Here is a 22,613-nt window from a genome sequence, read left to right on the forward strand (position 1 = left end):
AGCTGATCTGTTAAATTTTCAGGAACAAGCTGGTAGCCAGCATGTTGGTGGCTGATGAGTATTTAATCACAGAGATGAGCAAATTTAGAGAGCTTATGGTTTAACATTTATCAGCATGTTAGTGGCTCCTGTACTTATAAGACTTATCTCTAGTGGGAAAGAAATGTATAACATAACATAATAACATAAAATATAATGATTATAACATATTTAGATATATGATGAGCAGTAGGAAAGTTGAAATTCAGGGTGCAGTGAGGGTCATGACAAGGGAATCTGGCTCATCTCAGGGGTGCTTAGAAGTAAAAGTCAGCTAAAGTCCTTCTTAAATCAGTTATATTCCTTCTGGATATGTTCTCAGCACTGATCTTTATACCAGTTCAAAACCCATTTTATATCTCTCTTGTGCAATAATATACTACCTACAAAGACATTGGAATTCAAAGTGCAGCTCCTATACTTGTCCGGTGGTTTGTCTCTGCACAAATCACCTAATTTTACTGAACTCAGTGTTTTCATCTGTAAAAACAGGAAACTGTTAATTTCAGAAATGAGAGAGGGGACATCACTACAGACTCTATGGATATCTAAGAACACTGTGAACAACTTTAAATTCTATGCCCACAAATTTAATAATCTAGATGACATGGACCAATTTCTTGAAAGATATAATTTGCCAGAACTCACACAAGTAGAATTAGCTCTAAATAGAGCTGCAACTACTGAAGAAATTAAGTCAATAGTTAATAATCTTCCAAAACAGAAAGCACCAGGTCCAGATGAGTTCACTGGTGAATTCTACCAAACATTTAAGGGAGAAATCATACCAGCTTTCTTTAATCTCTCTCAGAAGACAGACACAGAGAGAATACTTTGAATTCATTAGTGAGGCCAGCATTAGCCCAACACCAACATGAGACAGATATTACAAGAAATAGAAATTCACAGACAAATCTCATTAACATAGATGCAAAACTCCTCAACAAAATGTTAGAAAATCAAATCCAACAATGTATTAAAAAAAATTATACACTATGACTGGGTAGGATTTGTCCATGGTATACAAGACTGGTTCAACATTTAAAAATCAATTCATGTAAACCATCACATCAACAGGCTGAAAAAGAAAAATCACATAATCATTATCAATAGATACAGAAAAAGCAATCCTAAAGCCATTCATGATATAAAAAATTTCAGTGAACTAGGAATGGGTGGCTCAGTCAGTTAAGTATCTGACTCTTGATCTTGGCTCATGTCTTGATCTCAGGGTTGTGAATTCAAGCCCTACACTGGGCTACAGCTTACATCATACTTCATAGTAAGAAACGAGAGACTTTCCCACTAAGGTCAGGAACAAGGCAAGTATGCCCCCTCTCACCACTCCTTTTCAATATCCTACTGGAAGTCCTAGCTAATGCAGTAAGATAAGGGAAATAAATCATTGGGAAGGAGGAAATAAAACTGTCTTTGTTCACAGATGACATGATTTTCCATGTAGAAAATCCAAAAAAGTAGACCAAAAAAATCTCCTGGAACTAATAGGCAATTAGAGCAAAGTTACAGGATATAAGGTTAGCATAAAAAACTAACCTTGCCTAACCTTGCCTTGTCAACTGCTTGCCTATATATCAACAATTAACAAGTGGAATGTGTAATTAAAAAACACACTACCATTTACATTAGCATCCCCAAAATAAAATACTTAGATAAATCTAACAACATATGTACAAGATCTCTATGAAGAAAACTATGAAACTCGAATGAAATAAAAAGGACTAAATAAATGCAGATATATTCCATACTCATGGATAAGAAAAGTCAATATTGTCAAAATGTCAATTCTTCCCAACTTGACCTATATATTCAATGCAATCCCACTAAAAATCCCAGCAAATTATTTTGTGGATATTGACAAACTCTAGAGTTTATATGGAAAGTCAAAAGACCTAGTATAGCCAACACAATTCCTTTTGAAGGAAAAGAACAAAGTTAGAGGATTGGTACTACCCAACTTCTAGAATTACTGTAAAGCTGCAGTAATCAAGACCATGCAGTATTGGTGAAAAAAACACATAAGCAGATCAATGGAAAAGAATAGAGAGCCCAGAAATAGACCCACATAAATAAGTTCAACTTATCTTTGACTAAGGAAGAAAGACAATACAATGGAGCAAAGATCATGCCTTCAACAGATGTTGCAGAACAACTGGATGTCCACATGTGAAAAAATGAATCTAGATACGGACCTTATATCCTTCACAAAAATGAACTCAAAATGGATCACAGACCTAAATATAATTGCAAAACTATACAATTCATGGAAGGTAACATGGGAAAGAACCTAAATGACCCTGGGTATGGTGATGACAGTTTAGACATAACTCAAAAGGCATGATCCATGAAAGAAATCATTGATAAGCTGGACTTCATTACAATCGAAAAATGTCTGTTCTGCAAAAGGTAATGTTGAGAAAATAAGAAGACAAGCCACAGACGGGGAGAAATTTTAAAAATTTGCAAAAGATACATGTGACAAAGGACTGTTATCGAAATTATACACAAAATGTTTAAAACTTAATGATAAGAAAACAAACAACCTGATTTAAAAATGGGCCAAAGACGTTCATGGACACCTCACCAAAGATATACAGCATGCAAATAAGCATAAGAAAAGCTTCTCCATATCATGTCACCAGGGAATTGCAAATTAAAACGACGATGAGATACTACTACACACCTTTTAGAAAGTCAGAATTCCAGAATACTGATGCATCCAGTCTTGGTGAAGATGTGGAGCAATAGGAAATCTCATTGGTGCAAAATTGCACAGCTGCTTCGGATGACTGGCAGTTTCTTATAAAATGAAACATGCTCTTACCCTGTGATTCAGTAATCACTCTCCTTGGGTTTTATCACGAGGAGTTGAAAACTTATGTCTATACAAAAACCTGCACAGGGATGTTTATAGCAGCCTTATTCATAATAGACAAAATTTGGAAGCAATCAAGTAACTCACCCTAACCAGTAGGTGAATGAATGAATAAAATGTGAATGACAGAGTCCAGGAAATGAAGTATTGCTCAGTGCTCAAGAGAAATGAGCTATCAAGCCCTGGAAAGTCGTGGAAGACCCTTACATACATATTGTTAACTGTGTACTCTGAAAAGTTTCCATACTGTGTGATTCCTAATATATGCTATTCTAGAAAGGCAAAACTATAGAGATATTTAAAAAGATCAGTGGTTGCAGGGATGGGAGGGGAAGGGATGAGTAGGTGTAGTACAGAAAATATAGAGAGCAATAAAACTAGTCCATATGCTACTCTGATGATGGATAAATGTCATTATAGATTTGTCCAAACCTATAGAACGTACAACACCGACAGTGAGCCCTTATGTAAACTGTGGACTTTGAATGATTATGATGTGTCAGTGGAGGTCGATCAGTTGTAACAAACATACCACTCTGATAGGGAGCGTTGATAATGGAGGAGGCTGTGTATGTGTAGGAGTGGGGGACATACGGAAAATCTCTGTACCTTCTCTTAATTTTGCTGTGAATATAAAACTGCTCTAAAAAAAAACCCCACAGGATAATGATGATATTTTGCAGTGTTGTTCTGAGGATTAGATATAGTGGATATGTATCAAATGACTACATATAACAAGTGCTCACTATGTGGTGGCTGGTATTATTTTTATCACTATTTTTATTTGTGCACTGTTTTTAAAGGTTATTTATTTATTTTGAGAAAGAGAAATCATGCATGCAAGAGGGGGAGGGGCAGAGAGAGGGAGAGAGAAGGAAAGAGAAAAGGAGAGAGAGAGAGAGAGAGAGAAAGAGAATCCCAAGCAGGCTGTGCACCATCAGTGTGGAGCCTGAGTGCGTGGAGCTCGAATTTATGAGCCCGGAGATCATGACCTGAGTCAAAATCAACAGTTGGACACTTAACCGACTAAGCCATCCCCGGCGCCCCTGTGTACTTGTTTTTATTCAATCTTCCAGACTTCAAATTCCTTGAGGAAAGGCACTATATTTTATTTCCAGCATATGCTACAAGTTGACACGTGATAAATGAAAAAAGTTCATTGAATTTATTCTTTTTAAAATAATTTTTTAAATGTTTATTCATTTTTTGAAGGAGAGAGAGACACAGCACGAGCAGGGGAGGGACAGAGAGAGACAGAAAGAGAGGGAGACACCGAATCCAAAGCAGGTTCTGGGCTCTAAGCTGTCAGCATAGAGCCCGCTGCCGGGCTTGAACTCACGAACCCTGAGATCGTGACCTGAGCCAAAGTCGGTGGCGCAACCTATTGAACCACCTGGGCACCCTGAATTAATTTATTCTTAATGAATTAAATTGTTTCTAAATGTCTATTTGCAGAGAAAAAAAGTATTTCAATTCAAATGTAGACTATTTTCTGTGTCAAGATCAAAGATAACGTTTGTTTTAAAACTAAAATAAGGCAAAATGTTGACAGGTAAAAACTGTATTTAATTTTCTAAATAAGATAACCCCAACTACTACATCACAATTACTGAGTGATACTTCCTCATTATGACCCTGATAATAATAATCTGTTGTTTCATTGGAGAAATTCTCACAGGTAAAGTGCTGTGCTCAGCAATGTAACATACACTCCTCTTTGGGTTTCCCCCACCTTTAACCCTTATTTCCATATTCTGGATATTTTGTCTAAGCCATTTCTAAATACTGGAGGAATCTGATTTTGTACAGTCATACAATTTCAGAGCAGCAAGTGATCTTGGCAGTCAAGTTTTATTTTGCAGGTAATTGAGATTAAAAAAAAAAACCCACCAAAAGATAAAGAAGCAAAGGTAACACAGTGAGGAAGATTTTTGCAGTGGAATCAAGACCATACTCTTTAAGGGAAACTAGAAAATATGAGTTATAAAAACAGGCCCATGCAAGCATTATGGAAAACAAAAGAAAACTGAAAACCTCTCCCTGCTGGTACTGAAATCACAGACGCAGTAAAATATGAAAAAGCATATGAAGAAGCAGTATGAAGAGGCAGTAAATATGAAAAATATGAAAAAATGAAGCAGTAAAATCTGAAAAACTGAAAAACATGACAAATGAAAAATAAGGAGAATGAAGAAGCCAGCGGACTAAATGTGAAATTCACTAGCTAACTATAAAAACAGGAGATGAAAAATTTGGAGGAGGAGATGTTTTCTTTAGAATGCATGTGGATGACCCAATTTGAAGCAATGGCCATTACGCCTTCCTTTAAGTTGCCCTTATTATTATTATATTTTTCCTTTCCAAACATTTCAGTTCTAATCCCGCAGTCTCTCTTGTGCTCGAAAACCAAGCCAAATGCTGAACGCGTCATACGCTTAGATATGCGGCCGTTGATAAAGTTCCCTAGCGGAGCATGGTTTTTCCTCCTGCCTTTGCTTAACCATGTTTTCCTAATCCTTTCAGATCTGAGCCTACCGATTTTATATTTCTAAGCAATTAATTTTTTGGCTGGGGCGCACAATCCACAGGTGCGGATGACTGACAGCGCGCTGATAGGCTCCATCTGTTGGAGGCTGATAATGGCCTCCCGGGGGCTCGCGGGTGCTGTCTTCGCACACAGAAGAAGCGCGCAGCCTAATCTATTTGCAGGCAGGCGGAAAAAGCCCTGCGGCGTGCATTGTTATTCAACAGGAACAATTGGTTACAGACAGCACTTTTAGAGGCACAGTGGGGAGGTCCGGGGAGGGGGGCGGTGTTCCCACAGTGAGTGATGTTCCTCTAAAGCCCACAGTGACTTTCCTCTTGGGGGGGGGGGGGGGGGGGAGAAGGATCGGACTGGAGAAATGGGAATTTTATGATATTCTAGGAGGAGAATCCGTAATTCCTGACTATCTATCCTTGGCTTCGTACTTTATTAAGGAAAGATGGGTGAAGGGGGCAGTTTATAATAGTTATAATTTAGTTGTGATGTAAATAAATGAATATCGAAATGGTAGGGCTGGCTTCAGAGCTTCTGGAAAGATTTGGTTGAACCTCTGGATCCTTGGAATGTAACTAACAGCATGGGTGTTATATTAAGGGTACCAAAGTGCAGGTGACAATCCACTTACACAGAAGGGCAAGTTAGGTATACCTTTAGGGTGGGTGGAATGGGGATACATTTTAAATGCTTCAGCCCTAAAACAGATACTCTATAGGCTACAGACAAGCAGGGCAAAGATCTCTAGATCAGAAATGTTTTAAACATTTTCTTAAATTACTTGCAATCAGCAAATATTTCAGATTAAGGCAAGTGGAAGTGGCCAATTTGGAGGGGGGTGAGAATATCTGAAGCCTTAGAAAAATGAAAGTCTTGTGCCTTTCTTGTCTCATGGCTTTGTTCCCTCAGACACCATTTAGGGATGATTTAACTTCATCTGGGTGTATCCCCCCTCCCCCCACTCTTGCAGAAAGAAGCAAGGATATTGGAGCAGTCAGTCTACTTTGATGTTTCACCTTGGATTTTTTTAATGAGCTGTCATTGATGAGGCACCTGGGTGCCTCAGTCCGTTAAGCTTCCTTCCAACTCTTGGTCTTGGCTCAGGCCATGATCCTGGTTGGTGGTGATCCTGTGTCGGAGGACTCTGCTCTGCCCACAGAGCCTGACTGTGCGCGCGCGCGCTCACACCCCTCCCCGTCAATTTAAGTAAATAAACTTTTGAAAAAAGCCATCATTGATATAGTAAGTGGAATTTTTCTCATTTAATTTCACACACACACACACACACACACACACACACACCCAGCCCCCAGCCATCTCTTCCTCCTCTCCCTTCTCTTTGGAACTCAGTAAATACAAGACCTCTTAAAGGAGACGTGCACATCCAGGACCTTCTTGAAACCATGCTTTTGGTAACACTTGGTTCCAATGGACACCTCCAACTCCCTAGCATCACTTAGGCTCACTGACTTGCATCCAGCCTCTTCCCTGGGTGCTTTTATCTACTTCAGAAAACAATCTATATGGAGATTTGAGAATTCCTAATGAGTAAGGAATTTAAATGCATATTTGCTAATAATAATATAAAATGCCTTGTTAATCCCTCTCACAACTAATGGCTAGATGAATGTATTTCCCTAAGTGTTTCTTTTCTACTTTTAGACTCAGAATGAGCACCCATCTACTGGAAAGATTCAGAGGTGACACAAACAGAATAATTAAGTCTTGTGTCTGGACCTCACCAACACCTCTGGTCTTCAAGTGGTAAAAACAGATTCAAGATTCAATAGGCCACATTCATCCTAGAGAACAGGATAGTGGGGACAAGCATTTTGGGTCATATGGTGCTAAATAACTAGTTTATATTTACAGTGGCTTATTTGCATGATAGATACTCATTTTTACGGTCATAATAATTGACAAGACTCCAGGTATGTGGAAATACTGCTTGAGAAAAAAATCTCTATGACTCAATTTGATTTTTGATTCACAGTGTCCAATTGTGTTCCTGGCAGAAAATAGAATCTAGTTATTTCTTTCTTTTTAAAAAAATTCTTTTAATGCTTTATTTATTTCTGAGAGAGAGAGAGAGACAGCATGAGCAGGGGAGGAGGGTCAGAGAGAAAGGGAGACATAGAATCCGAAACAGGCTCCAGGCTCTGAACTAGCCACCAGCACAGAGCCCGATGCGGGGCTCGAACCCACGAACCTCAAGATCATGACCTGAGCTGAAGTCAGATGCTCAACCAACTGAGCCACCCAGGCGCCCCAATCTAGTCATTTCTGAGATGTTTCTTCTATTGGATCCAGCGATTTTTCTGTCAATCCATCTCTATATCTTATTTTGTTCTCTATTCTACATTCCAATCCATGGTTTGATCCTACAGTTCTCAAACACAGTCCAGTGAAAGTTCTGCTCCTATCACACCTGTTCATGGATGGTGGGGGGTGGGAGGTATCCAAGTGCAGGAGAACATTTTCTGTCAGTGCAGAGGGACTGTACATGGACAAATGTCATCCATTATAGACGGTGATTGCTTTGGCTGAGGCTCTGCCCTGACCTCACCTCTGAGCCTGTGAGAAACTCAAGGTCGTCTGTGGGCACAACACTGCCCCATGATCCCCTCACCACCATCTGGGAGATGCCAACTCCCAGAGTAGGAACTAAAGAGACACTAATTCTCTCACTAGTGTCTTCAACTGGTATAGAGCACCTTCCCTTCTGTCTCCTGTCCCCACAACAATTTGAGGGGTTTTGGCAGAACAGAAAAATTTTCTTCCATAAAATCTTCCCTTGTTTCAAGTTTTCTTGTCTCATGCCTCAAGTGTCTACTTAGAAAGCCGAAGGGTGTGGGGCGCCTGGGTGGCTCAGTCAGTTAAGCATCTGACTTTGGCTCAGGTCATAACCTCATGGTTCATGAGTTCGAGCCTGGTGTGTTTCCGGGAAATATGGCACTGTATGAAAAAACCACCCCAAAGCAGATGGGACCCGGGAGAAGTCAGGAAAAGATATAATTAAAGGTTATTGTCTGGTTTTGAATAAATACCTAAACGTAACTTGATGTTTGAGAACTTCTGGGACTATGGCTTCCCCACGGACAGACTGGGCTGATGATGGCAATAATGAATTTCCCCTGGGAAGAGGCAGGGGTTCCTTCTCTTGGGCACCGAGTAACCCAGCATTGGCTTGGAACCACCAGATCAGACTGAGGGTTAGTGCTCTCCTGTGGCTCTTCCCACAGCCCGGAGGTAGATGATCATATTTGCATAATTTTCAACAGAATGAATGAATATCTTAGTGTAAATTGTTTCCCTTTTTTTACATTACTTGAAACCCTTTTCCAAAGACCTAGATGTTTATTTTTGAGGGAGAGAGAGAGTGCAAGCAGAGGAGGGGCAGAGAGAGTGGGAGATAGAGGATCTGAAACAGGCTCCAGGCTGACAGCTGCAAGCCCAAAGCGGGGCTCGAACTCACGAACCATGAGATCATGACCTGAACCATAGCCGGATACTCAACCGACTGAGCCACTCAGGTGTTCCTCCTTTTCCAACTATCTAAAGTCCCAGAAACACAAAAATGGATTTTCAGTAAATACCCATTGTCTTACCCAGTTTGGGCTGCTATAACAAATTATATGGGTAGGTTATGAAACAAACACTTCTTTTTTTATTTTTTTAATGTCTAATTTATTTCTAGGAGAGAGAGAGAGACAGCGTGAGCAGGGGAGGGTCAGAGAGAGAGGGAATCACAGACCGAAATGTGCTCCAGGCTCTGAGCTGGCAGTCAGCACAGAGCCCGACGCGGGGCTCGAACCCACGAACCGCGAGATCATGACCTAAGTGAAAGTCGGACGCTTAACCGACTAAGCCACCCAGGCGCCCCAACAAACACTTATTTCTAACTGTTCTGGAAGCTGGGAAGTCCTAGGTCAAGATGCTGGTAGATTTAGTTCTGATGAAAATGGCCTCCTGATTTGCAGATGGCGGCCTTCTTTTTTTTTAATGTTTTATTTCTTAGAGAGAGAGACAGAGACAGTGTGATTAGGGGAGGGTCAGAGAGAGAGGGAGACACAGAATCTGAAACAGGCTCCAGGCTCTGAGCTGGCAGTCAGCACAGAGCCCGATGCAGGGCTCGAACCCACAAACCATGAGATCATGACCTGAGCTGAAGTTGGACACTTAACTGACTGAGCCACCCAGGCGCCCCAATGGTGGCCTTCTTTTCATGTGCTCACTTGGTAGAGAGAGAACAGGCTCACTTGTGTCCTCTTAGAAGGGCACTAATCTCCCTCATGAGGGCACCACCCTCATGACCTAATCATTTCGCCAACACCTTTGTGCTAAACCCGAAGTGCATTAAATAGGCAACTGATGTCAGCATTCTGTGACCGCCTCAGTGACCTCAGGGAGAAATTAAAAAAAAACAAAACAAAACAAGAAGAAATGGAAAACCAGTTAAGCTGAGGTGTGCAAGCAATATTTTTGAACAATCAGATATGATAGGAACATAATGTATTGAGGTGACTTAAGGGTCTTTCTTGTGTCCATGTGGAAATCAAACCTTAACGTTTACAACGATAACAAATTATGCTTTGTGACATGTAAATGTAAGTGTTTGGAGAACTGGTTACAAACAGGTATGTCCTTGCCCCCTTTCCCCTGTCGTATGTATATATATAATTGGAGCTAACAAGCTTCAGAGCAGTTCTCCAGAACAATCTGAAAGACTGTCTCCCAGGCTAGAGTCTGAAGTAAGACAACCAACAGAGTGTTTACTAACCAACTTTGAGGTTGGCTTTCTTTCAGTGTACAGCCCTCATCTCCTAATAGCATCGCATCTGGAGTTAGGATTTTGACATATGCCTTTTAGAAGGACACCAATACCCGTTGACAAACTTTAACATCTCTGGACTCACTTTCCTCATCTGTGAAATGAGATCTGTGCTCTTTGAGATTCTACTCTGAGGTGCAATTTTGATTAGCTGTGAGAAAAATCATAGATTCCAAGCCTAAAAGAAATCAGTGTGATTGCAGTTATTTACAGGTGTGTGTGTGTGCGCGCAGGCGCGTGTGCATGTGTATGTGTTCATTTCACCCTAGACCGTGAACTTCTTTAAAACACAGATTTGCCTTTCATCCTTATATTCCTAGTACTGAATACATATTGGATGTTCTGTGAATGTTTGTTGAATGAATAAATGAAGAAGAAATGCTTCTATAATAATTCGGGGAATAGTTATAACAAATTAGGTGCAGAGTCTGTGGAGAACTGAGAGCCTGTGATGTATTCTATTGTACTTTTCCGTTTGGTTTTCATGGAAACACTATTGGCCTGAAAGTGTATGTTATTTCCTCAGATTCTGGTGAGGGGTACAGATGGGGCCAAATTTTGGGGAAGAGGTGTTCGCCTGTGAGCTTCCTTTCATACCTTTTTTCAAATCTAAAAAAAAGAAAGAAAGAAAGAAATGCCTAAATCTACATTGTTTTATCAAAGTTTGGACTGGTAAGGCTACCCAGGAACAAAAGTTCTGGGCATCAACTGAGCATCTAAACATATATTTGCAGTGATGTAAATATAACCCTAGGAGATTGGATAGGCTCTTTACTGGGCATAGAGCATTTTAGGAAGCTGCTTGGCTAAATAAACCTCTACTGTTAACTCATGCTACTATTAAATTTTCTCTCTTTAGTGTTGCAGGGCAAAAACCTGACTAATGGAGCATTTTATTCCAATGTTTCATTGAACTGATTTAATTGATTCCAATTACTAAGGTAATATTTAACTAGAGCAGTAGATGTGCCTTTCCCCTTCCTAAATGTATGCTAAATGTATCTTCCTTTATGATGTAGCAAGCACATTTGCTCCATTTTGCAGTGCGAGTAAATGGTTAAATGTCTTGCAGGTTTGCTTTGCCACCCAGGGTGAGGAAGAAAACAAATCATTTATCCTCAAAAGCTCCCATGAGGCATGAAGAAGGGTGTGCTGCTTTTAAATAGATTTCTGTAGCAAAGTGCATAGTCATTTGAAAGCCAGTGACGTATTTTGAGAATTATTCATTTCCTATCTGTCAGCTCCTACCTTTGGATTTTGTATTTTCTTCTAGTTCAAAACAGGGAAGTGCAAACTGACTCACTGCTGCCCCCAAGTGTCATTTTAAAACATGGGCATAGGGGTGCCTGGGTGGCTCAGTTAAGTATGCGACTTCAGCTCAGGTTAAGATCTCCCAGTGACTTTGAGCCCCTCATTGGGCTCTGCTGTGTGCTGACAGCTCAGAGCCTGGAGCTTGCTTCAGATTCTATGTCTCCCTCTCTGTCTGCCCCTTCCCAGTTTGTGCTCTGTCTCTCTCTCTCTCAAAAATAAATAAATATTAAAACAATGATGGTAATAACAATGATAATAAAAGTGAAAATTAAAACAAAGAACCACTCAGCATAAAAATGAAACATAATCAAAACCCACAGTGTATCTTGAATTGTCCTTTCTGTTGCTACTAAAAGAAAATATCTTATGACATATATTTGGAGAAACTTCTCTGTGCAAAGCCCTGTGCTTTGTGTAGAGGATACGAAGAAATAGGACATGATATGAGCCTTTAAAGGCTTTTAAACAACTTAGAGAGGCATGAGTGGATTTTAAATAAAAATGACTGATAGATGTCACCAGAGATAACCTTAGATAGTCTAGTCTGTATAGCTGATTTTTAAAAATATAATATATACAATACTATTTTGGGGGGCACTGTGTTAGATCCTCTACATTTGTTATTTCATTCAGTCTGTGCACCTTTTACCTTACGTGAAAAAGGTAATCATGTACCTTTTAATCTTTTTCCTTGAATGAAACTGAGGCTTTTACTTGAAAGCAGGGTCACCCAGCAGTGATGTGGCAGCAGCTGGAAACTGCTTTTGGTCTCCTGACCTGAAAGCCTTTGTTCTCACCTGAGCTGCTTCAGGGCCATGGGATGCAAGGGAAGGAAGTTTTTATGCTGGTAGAGGTGGCCCCATGGGGCTTTCTGAAGACTGGGATTTCAGTGGCTCATGTGAGTTCCCATAAAACTCAGAAAGCTTTAAAATGAAAGAAATGAGGAGTCTGGGAGGTGTTGGCTTTTAAGATGAAGTCAGTAGCATTGGTTGATTTGGTCAAAAGAGCAAGAGGCTTTCAATCTGTAAGATCTTATTTAATTTGTGACTTGGAAAATGTCTTAAACCCACCTTTTTCTTCTGTTGAGTGAGGATATAATAATGCCCACCCCGACCATGCACCAGACGTGTGTGAGAAGTCCGTGGTCCGTGGTGGGACAGCTTACATATCAGTTCTTTTTTTCCTCATGGAAGATGAGTAGAAGTCTTGCAGTGGTGCAAGGCCCTCAAGTCCAGACAATGGAGAGACTTGAGAACATGGAATCTCTCTAAAAGGAATTTCTATAACATGTCCAGGCTAGTGGGGATGCCACGGTTTTATAGATATATACTTTCAAACACCAAACTAGAATGTATTAGCTTCCTTCTGCGAATGTCTCTGATCTAATTCCTATACTTCTGGGAACATAGCTGAGGAAAACACAGAAGATGGCTAGAATAGATAAAAAGAAAAATTACCAAGGTCTTCCTAGATCAGATTTATAACTTATTTCTGAGCATCTCTAAGCCATTTGTTGCCATATAGAAAATTAGGTCATATCTGGGGAAACCCAGATTATCACTCCGTTATGCTTTGCTCCAATATTTTTAAAGGTGCTGTTGATTTAACAGGTCCCTGTGGGAGACTGGGCCCTATGCTGCCTCATGGCAAAGACTTTCTCTTGGAAAACTTACTGTCAGTGCTACACAATTTCAGCACTTTTACAATTACTTTTGCTGTAAGTGTGATTTCCCTGCTGACTTGAAATAGTTAATTTGCTTTTCTAAGGACCCAGCTTAGGACTGAGCTGTGACTCAGGCTGTTGCCTGCATGGGGAGATGGAAATGAATGCAAGCAGTTTGGTCATCTGCTCTTGGCTTCATGGGGCTCTTTCTGCCTGAGTGAAACTTCCTTTTTGCTAGAAAATGGCAGAAACCAATAGGCCCAATATCATTCTAGTGTTACTTGCTTGAATTTATGCCTCCTCTTTTCAGATAATTTTTTTTTTTATTTTGGAAGTAACCCAATTAAGAGTTTTTCACACTCTAGCTGAGAGAGTTGGTATTTAGGTCTTTCTATCAGAGGCTTTCAATTCATGGGATTCATGCTTTTTCATCAGTAAGTAGTCTATTCAAAGAGCACTTTTTAGCTTATATGAGATTTCCAAAAGAAGAAGGAAGAGGAAGATGAGGGGAAGAAGGAGGAAGAGGAAGAGGAGGAGGAAAAGGTCTGACGCTATACTCTCTTCCCAAAGAAGAATGCAATCTTAGTACTTCCTATTACATTTAGAATTCCCTGTGTAGTCTGTGAACTTCCAATATGAAATTTCTAATTTTTCATCTTAGCCTTTTTCTCCCATTTTCTCCCATTTTATGTCCCGTGGTGCTCACTTCTCTTCTTACTCAGATTAAATTCCATGGTCCATCATTATAACTGTCCTGAGTGTGTTATACAGCCCCTTGCCCGCGTGTGTTACACAGCTTCTTGCCCTCTTCCCTTTCACCCTACTCACCTGGCAAAATCTCCATGTGGATGCAACTCACTTCTCTGCTTATTCAACTCTTGTACCCAAGAAGCTGAATGCAGCTGGAGAAGAACACAGCCACACTGGCTGTGCGGTTGTGAACTTTGGGAGCCAAACTTCTCAAAAACTCAGGATTCTCCACCAACCCTGCCCATGTCACCAGCACTCCCAGATGACTCTTCACGGTCTCTCTCTTCTGAAACTCTTCTTTCTCACTCTAGCTATTTCTGCTAACTGCTTGCCTGAGATGACAGAAGTGAGCAAAAAGAACTTCTACTTCTTATCTTTCAATTCCCCAAGCTGTCTGTGTCTCTGCCCTTCTCTTCGGTGACCATGAATACACTGCCCATAGCTCTGGGTAGCAACTTGCACACTAAATTCCATCTCTAAGTGTTTCTCCTCTCCTAAGGATAATGCTTCTACAGCAAAATCTTTAAAAGGCTCTCTTCTTTTCACCTCCCTTCTAGCTACTGCTCTATGTCTTTGTTTCTTTTTATAGAGAAATTCTCTAGAAGATCTGTCTTTTCCAGCTCTTTACACTTTCCCACTTCCTGTGCTCTCTCGTATACATTCTAATCATTTTCACCCCCATCTTGCCAAGAAATCACACCTTCCTTAAGTACCTAAGTTAATAGATGGTGACTCTGTGGCTTCAAACCACCGTTCTGATTAAAACCACATGGGTGCTCTTTTTGATCCATTTTTACTTAATTCAGAACTGCCATGCTGCTGCAAATGGCATCTACAAATGTTTTTGGTTTGAACAGTTAGAGGAAGACTCTTTTCAATGGGGTTGAGCAAACCTGTTAGCTCACAGGAAATGCTGTGGGAGTTTGGATGACTAGGAGTGGACCGGAATAGACGCTACCCATTAAAAACCAGAACTCAAAGGTAGGCGCACCACAGACATAGAGGGGATCCTCGTCTGACACATAGATTATGAATGGCATATAGCAACAGAAGCAGGAAGAAATCTTAGTGATAATTTTTAATGTTTATTTTTGAGAGAGAGAGAGAGGGAGGGAGAGGGAGAGAGAGAGTGTGTGTGCACACATGAGGTGGGAAGGACCAGAGAGATTGGGAGACACAGAACCCAAAGCAGGCTCCAGGCTCCGAGCTCTCAGCACAGAGCCCAATGCCGGGCTCGAACTTACAAGCTCTGAGATCATGACCTGAGCCGAAGCCAGACTCTTAACTGCCTGGGCCACCCAAGGTGCCCCAAAATCTTGGTAATAATTTGATCTCACAGGGACTCAACATGAACTAGGGCTCCTGACAATTGACGATCAGGAATTACTTAGAGATTTCAGCAAGCAAGCAAGTATTCTAGCAGGTGGAGCCCCTACTTATTCATTGGTGCTTCACAGCCTGACTCTGGTCCTGAGGTGGAGCAAGTGCCTGGCAGGGAAGAGCCAGGGCTCCTAGCTTGTGCGGTGGGAGGTGGCGGGTAATTAGCAGGTAACCACAGCAGTGACTAAGGCACCGTGGTCAAGGCTCAGTTGGGAGTCAAGGGATGAGAGCTGACCTCACACCAAGAATGTGCCTGGTATGTCCTGCCATTTTATTCTGAGGCTTCTTAAATCCTAGTAACCTGAGCCTCAGGATTAGTTCTAGGAATTAAGGCAGAAGACAGTCATATCTCACTGTGGGAAGAGAAAGGTGTGACAGATTGAATCAGTATCACTTATCCTTTAACCAAGAGGAGTAAACATGCCTACTATTTTACCTTTTGAAAATATTTGCATCAGTTAAAGCCCTGGCAACAAACTCAAGGTACCTAGGTTGTTCCCAGGAAGGGAAGATCTAGAGCCGTGTGTGCAGGGAACACCAGAGATGTCAGGGACACAGAGACTAACAGCAGTGGGAAGCCACAACACCACAGCTAGGGCAGAAGGGACAGGGAGAGAAAGCAATGTTACTGAAGCCCAGTGAGAGCCAGAGTGCCCAAAGGGTCACCAAACAGAAGGCAAGAGCACCAAACAGCGACTCCCCAGGAGTTAGGGAGAAGCTGGACAGAAGCAGAGACAAAATACCCTTTCTCTCATTTCCTACGGGTGCCTCACGGTGGCCGAACCCGACTGACCACCAGAGGACAAGTGAGCCCAGATGAGATGGTCTACAGTGTGAAACCTCCCAAGACATGGAACATGGCTGAGGAGGATGGAGGGAAAATGCGGGGCAAAGGTGGTGGCCCACACAGGGCTCTGCTCTTGCTCCCTGGTTCCCCCGGGGTCTTGGAAGGGCCCTTAGGATAGCTGGAGGCAGAGACCTTACTTATTCAGCTGTACTGTGAGCTCCTCAAAGGCAATGGGAAACAGGACAGGCATTTGGGGGCTAACAGACCAGGTTCAAATCCTTGCCTTACTTGGCACCTCACTTAATCTTCCAGAGTCTTAATTGCCTCCTAAGTAAATTGAGCTTGCAAGGTTATTGTGAGAATTAGTGCTGGTATATTTATAACCTTTAGCTCAAAGTAGACTATTGCTGTGTTACAAACCACCCCAGAACCTAATGGCTTAAAACAGGCATTTCTGGGTGGACCCAGAGGGTGTTATGCTAAGTAAGTCAAAGAGAGAAAGACAAATACCATGTGATTTCACTTGTGTGCGGAATCTAAAAAACCAAACCAATGAACAAACAACAGCAAACAGACCCTTAAACATGGAAAACAAACTGCTGGTTACCAGAGGGGAGCTCGGTAGGCAGGAAGGTGAAATAGAAAAAGGGGATTATGGAGTGCAGACTTCCAGTTATAAAATAAATAAGTCACAGAGATGAAAAGCACAGCACAGGAAACATAATCAAGAATATTGTAACAGCATCGTGTGATGACGGATGGTGGTGAGCACTGAGTAATGCACAGAATTATTGAACCAATATGTTGTACACCTGTAACCAATGTAATATTGTATGTTAATCATATTTCAGTTTAGACAAACCCAGACGTTTCATTATCTTTCCTGATTCTATGGTTGATGGGGCTCAGCCGGGCAGTTCTTCTGCTGGTCTTCCTTGAGGTGTTTCATGCTGCTGCAATCGCAGATGGGGGGACCCAAACCTCCATGATGATTTGCTCACATACCTGGTGCTCTTGCAGGGGCTACTGGAAATGTGGCTCAGCTGGCTCTCTGGACTGGTTGGGCCCCTCTCTTTCCATAGTCTGAGGGCCTCTTTTCCTCCACATGGTGTTCCCAGGAGAGCAAAATCTTACATGGAGGGTGAGGGCTACCCAAAATGCAAAAATAAAAACTGTCAGGCCTTGTTATGCATTAGGCCTGGGACAGGTGGAACATTGCAGGGCCATCCCATGTTCAGTGTGGGAGGGGAATCCAAAAGGGCATGCACACCATGAGGGTTGCCTTGCTGGGGCCATCGCTGGAGACCACCTACCACATGGGCATTCGGTTAATACTAATCGTCTTTGAGAAACTCTGATATTCCACCCATCTATGCTTTGATTTACCATGTGGATCCCCAGTGCCTGACACAGTTCTCAAAACAATTGAAAAAATGACTCATCACTAGAAGCTCCAGAGCATAGAGGAGACTGTAGCCTGGACACTGGAACCATTGTGAGCCAGCCAAATCCTGGCTTTTGTCACTCGTTAGTTGCATGAATCTTGGGCAAATTGTTGATCTTCTTGTGCTCCAGTGTTCTCATCTGAATAACGGGGATACTCATAGTATCCACCTAAGGTAATTTTGTGAGGATTCAATGAGGTGATAGATGCAAAGTGCTTAGGGCAGTGTCACGCATGCGCAAAGCACTCAGCAACTGTATCATTGTTATGATGGCCGCCAACGCCAGCGCTGAGGGCTCCACGAATCTCCACTGATGAATAACTGTGGCAACCAAGGAAGAATTGACTGAAACCTGAAAAGGGCATCTCATTCCCCTGGCCTTCTCATTTTCCTTCTTCAGATTCAAGTTCAAAGAATGACAGAAATGGGCTCCCTTCTTTGAGTCATGTATGTTTTTTCCAATCACAAGAATACCAGCTCAGGAAGTGGTGACAGTGTAGAAGAGCTGACCTACTCTAGTACTTAGTCCCTGGGAGGAAAATGAAGATAAAAGCAGGAGAAACAATTGTTTGCAAAGGAGGCCCCTGTGAGAGATATGTTCAGGCAACCCAGCTCTCACCTTACCCATGAAATGGGTATATAAATTGATTGATTGATTGATTGATTGATTGGAATTCAAATACTTTGTTCAACAAATGTATTGTTGTTTACAAGGACTGGGTGAGGGGAAGGACCACTTCCTTCATCCATAATGACATTGATTGAGCTGATGTCAAAGAACAAGGATGGAAGTGAAATGAGAGAATGAGAGAGAGGGAGTGGGATGGGAAGGAGAACCTCATATATTTTTGAGTACAGGATCAACCTAAATTAAAAAAAAGAGAAAAGTTGGCACTTGACACCAGTTTGTCCCATGTCCTTTTCTGAGCTCTTTTCCATGCTGTCTCCAGCACCTCACTGTAGCTCCTACTCTTTCTTCCACAGGGATTTAGACTCCAAAATTATTTCCTACACTCCCTCTTATCAAAATGATCTTTCCTTGAGCACATTTGGGAATGGGGCATTAGGAGCTATGCAAATTGATTCAACTAATTAACTTTACAGTAATAGCTCTTCAAGAGCCCAGAAATAGTCCCATTTCCCCCCCCCCCCCAAATGTGTTTCTAAATTGGTGGAATATCAGAGTTTCTCAAAGTAAAACGAGAAACAAAGTTTTGTAGATCTACTTTGCATACACAACTTCTGCCTCTTTGAGCTTCATTTTTGCCTTCACTTCCGAAATCTGTGAGGTTTTCCGTCATCTTCACAATGTGGCAGCCATATTAGGTGGTGGCAGAAGGATAAGAGTTGGAGGGCGCATAGCTTCACCTTCTCTGAAGGAATGAGTTGTTTCTATTTTTAAAAAAATGTTTATTTTTGAGACAGAAAGAGCAAGTGAGGGAGTAGCAGAGAGAGGGGGGGTGGAGGTGGGGACAGAGGATCCCAACTAGGCTCTTCTGCTGACGCATCAAGCCCTATGTGGAGCTAGAACTCACGAACTGGGAGATCATGACCTCAGCCCAAGTCAGATGCTCAACTGACTGAGTCACCCAGGTGCCCCCAGAATGAGCTGTTTCTAAGTTAAATGCTGCCTAAATCCCTCAGACTCTGAAAGCCTCCATGGAGGATGACACAACTTTCCAACCCCAAATGCTAAGTGTTTAGGCTTTTCTTCAAAATCCTTTCTATAGCTTCATTAGATAACAACTGTCAGAATGAGTGAAGGGAACACAGGGGAAAAGTAGCTTACTCAGTGATTAATTGGGACTGGTCCATATTTAATCACAGCTCTCAAACTCAGACTTTATAATTTAAGCTTCACTAATAGTCTTCGTGATTTGTCAGCCACTTCTACAGGCTATCTTTGAACCAAGAGCCTAGCTTATCTTGGGAATTAAAGCAGGCAGCGTTAGCCTCAGGTCTTCAATTTGGTGTGAGTCATTCAGTGGCTAAATCAAACAATGTGTCAGGAAGCAAATTGGTTTCCCTGGACCTCAGTCACTGATAATAATAATGAGCCAGACAATTCCACTTTAACATCTTTGGGATAATTCCCCAGTACCTTGATGTGGGAATTTCCATAAATATATTTGGGGCCTCAAAGTACACAAATCACTTTGGGCATTACTATAGAAGGATGTGCTTGACATTTAATACTCTTTCTGGAAATAGATACGTGGGCAAAAGGTAATAATTCAGGTGGCCTCCCTCAAATCACATATTTTCAGTGACTCGGCTCCCAACTGCTCATTAGAAGAACACATCATACTTATCCATGATCTTCAGCACCTCTCCAATTACATTTTTATCATGAAGATCTGCCTTAAATTCTTCATCTGTGAATAAGGTTATCCAGTTAAAAAGAAGTTGTATTTGCTTAAATATTGATAGGAAGGCAAGTCATCAACCTCTGAAAGGGTTATTAGAGAAACATAAATAGCATTTATATATTCAGAGAGTTCAAATCAAATTTAGATGGGAGGAATGTATTTGTAGTTCTGAAATAGGGTTATAGCACCATAATATCTTTTTGAAAAATCCAAAGCTAATGTTCATAAAATATAAATCCAAGATGATCTGAAGTAGCAGGAATGATTTGAAATTAAATCACTCTTCATAATTCAATATCATACTCATCCATATAAATAAGAATGCTTGAATTTTCATTACTTCTTTGTCAATCCGCCTTTAACATCATTATCTCAATTCTGAGTCAGGATCGACTGAAAAACAGAAAAACTTTACTGAATGCAATTTTGTAAAATACTACAGTATAATTTCATTGTGCATTGAAGGGTGGGGAGGAAGGAAATAGACATTTGTGCGTAAGATGATGCCTTGCCTACTGGACAAACTTTGAATAATTATTAATTGTGATGATAAAAAATAATTAAATCAGCTATATAGTATTTTCAACAGTGAGAAAGTTATTACAATTTAAATAGAGAGGAGAAAGAATTTAAGTTGTTCCTAAAGAGAAATGCAGGGAAGAAAATATCATCTGGAATTTAGCCTGAATATTAAACACTGGTAAATAACTTGAAAAATTAGTGGAAGTCACAGGGACACTCAAACTAAACAAGCTGGTGGCTTTGCATAGACATATAAACATGTGGTCAAAAGACCTCACTTTTTTTTTTTTTAATATTTTATTTATTTCTAGGAGAGAGAGAGAGAGAGAGACAGCGTGAGCAGGGGAGGGTCAGAGAGAGAGGGAGTCACAGACTGAAACAGGCTCCAGGCTCCGAGCTGGCAGTCAGCACAGAGCCCGACGTGGGGCTCGAACCCACGAACCGCGAGATCATGACCTAAGCGAAAGTCGGACGCTTAACCGACTAAGCCACCCAGGCACCCCTAAAAGACCTCACTTTTGAAAAGTTTCCTCTTGCCTTTGATGTTCTCGCAGCAGAACAATGAAATTCCTACTGCATGTACTTAAACATCTGTATGAATATGAAGTTCCCCCTCTAGAACTTTATGGAAATCACTATGGGAGAAAATAAAGGGAACATTGCATAGGACCTCATTTTTACATATTTGTTTTTCCTCAAAACGTTTGTGATTCATCACCATTGTCCAGGTGTTTTTGCAGAAACTTTTGAGATGATTCCCTCTTATAACTCTCCAACCTACAATTTTTATGTTATGTTTGTTTCCACATCTCGATAACAATTGCATATCAGCTGCTGTGAAGGGTTAGCTCTGTGTTATAAATCTGCCATAATTTTTTTTTTTTTACAAATAGTTTATTGTCAAATTAGTTTCCACATAACACAAAGTGCTCATCCCCACAAGTGTCCTCCTCCATGCCCATCACCCCCCTGCCCCCCACATCCATCAGTCCTCAGTTTTTGTCAGCATTCAAGAGTCTCTCATGGTTTGCCTCTCTCCCTTTCCCCCACCATTTCTGCCCTTCTTCTCCCCCTTGTTCCTCCATCAAGTTCCTCCTAATCCTCCTATACGTGCAAACATATGATATTTGTCCTTCTCTGCCTGACTTATTTCGCTCAGCATAACACCCTCAAGGTCCATCCATGTTGCTACACATGGCCAGTAAATCTGCCATAATTTTATGAAATCCATGAAGCCAAGGAATATTCTATGGGGATTGCCCACAATTTTACTTGTAGGCAAACCAACTATGTGGAAAGTCAGCCAATCCGGCAACATTACTAGAGGGTATGGTCCATTTCTGTATGTTGGGTTTTTTTTTTTTTTAATACAACTTTCATTTTAGGGGCACCTGGGTGGCCAATCCAACTCTTGGTTTTGGCTCAAGTCATGATCTCATGGACGGGAAGGTCAAGTTCCCTGTTAGGCTCTGTGCTAACAGTATGGAGCCTGACTGGATTCTCTTCCTTTCTCTCTCTCTCTCTCACCCACTCTCTCAAAATAAATAAATAAAATTTAAAAAATTCATTTTAGGACAGTTTTAGATTTATAAGAAAACTGTGAAGATATTACAGACTTCCTGTGTACCTCACATTTAGCTTCCCCTGTTTTAACACGTCGGAATTAATGAACAATTATTAGTAAATTATTATTACCTAAATTCCATAATTTATTCAGATTTCCATCTTGTCTATCTGGTGTCCTTTTCCTGTTCTAGGATCTCATCCAGGAGCACATGTTACATTTAGTTGTCTCGTTGCCTTAGATTCTTCTGGAATGTGATGGTGTTTCAGACTTTCCTTGTTCTTGATGACTTTGACAGTTTTGAGTACTTAATGGTCGGGTGTTTGTAGACTGTCCTTCAGTTCAAGTTTGTCTGATGCATTTTCATGATTAAATGAGTTGTGGGTTTTCAGGAGGAAGGCTATAGAGATAAAGTGCCGTTCTATCAACATGACTTATCTCTGATGCTAACCTTGATCACTTGTAGAATTTGTCAGGATTCTTTACTTCAAAGATGGTCTTTTCCCTTGTTTGCCAGTTA

The sequence above is a fragment of the Hyaena hyaena genome, unplaced genomic scaffold (assembly GCF_003009895.1).
Source record: "Hyaena hyaena isolate Hyena2069 unplaced genomic scaffold, ASM300989v1 scaffold_1011, whole genome shotgun sequence".
NCBI classification, from domain to species: Eukaryota; Metazoa; Chordata; class Mammalia; order Carnivora; family Hyaenidae; genus Hyaena; species Hyaena hyaena.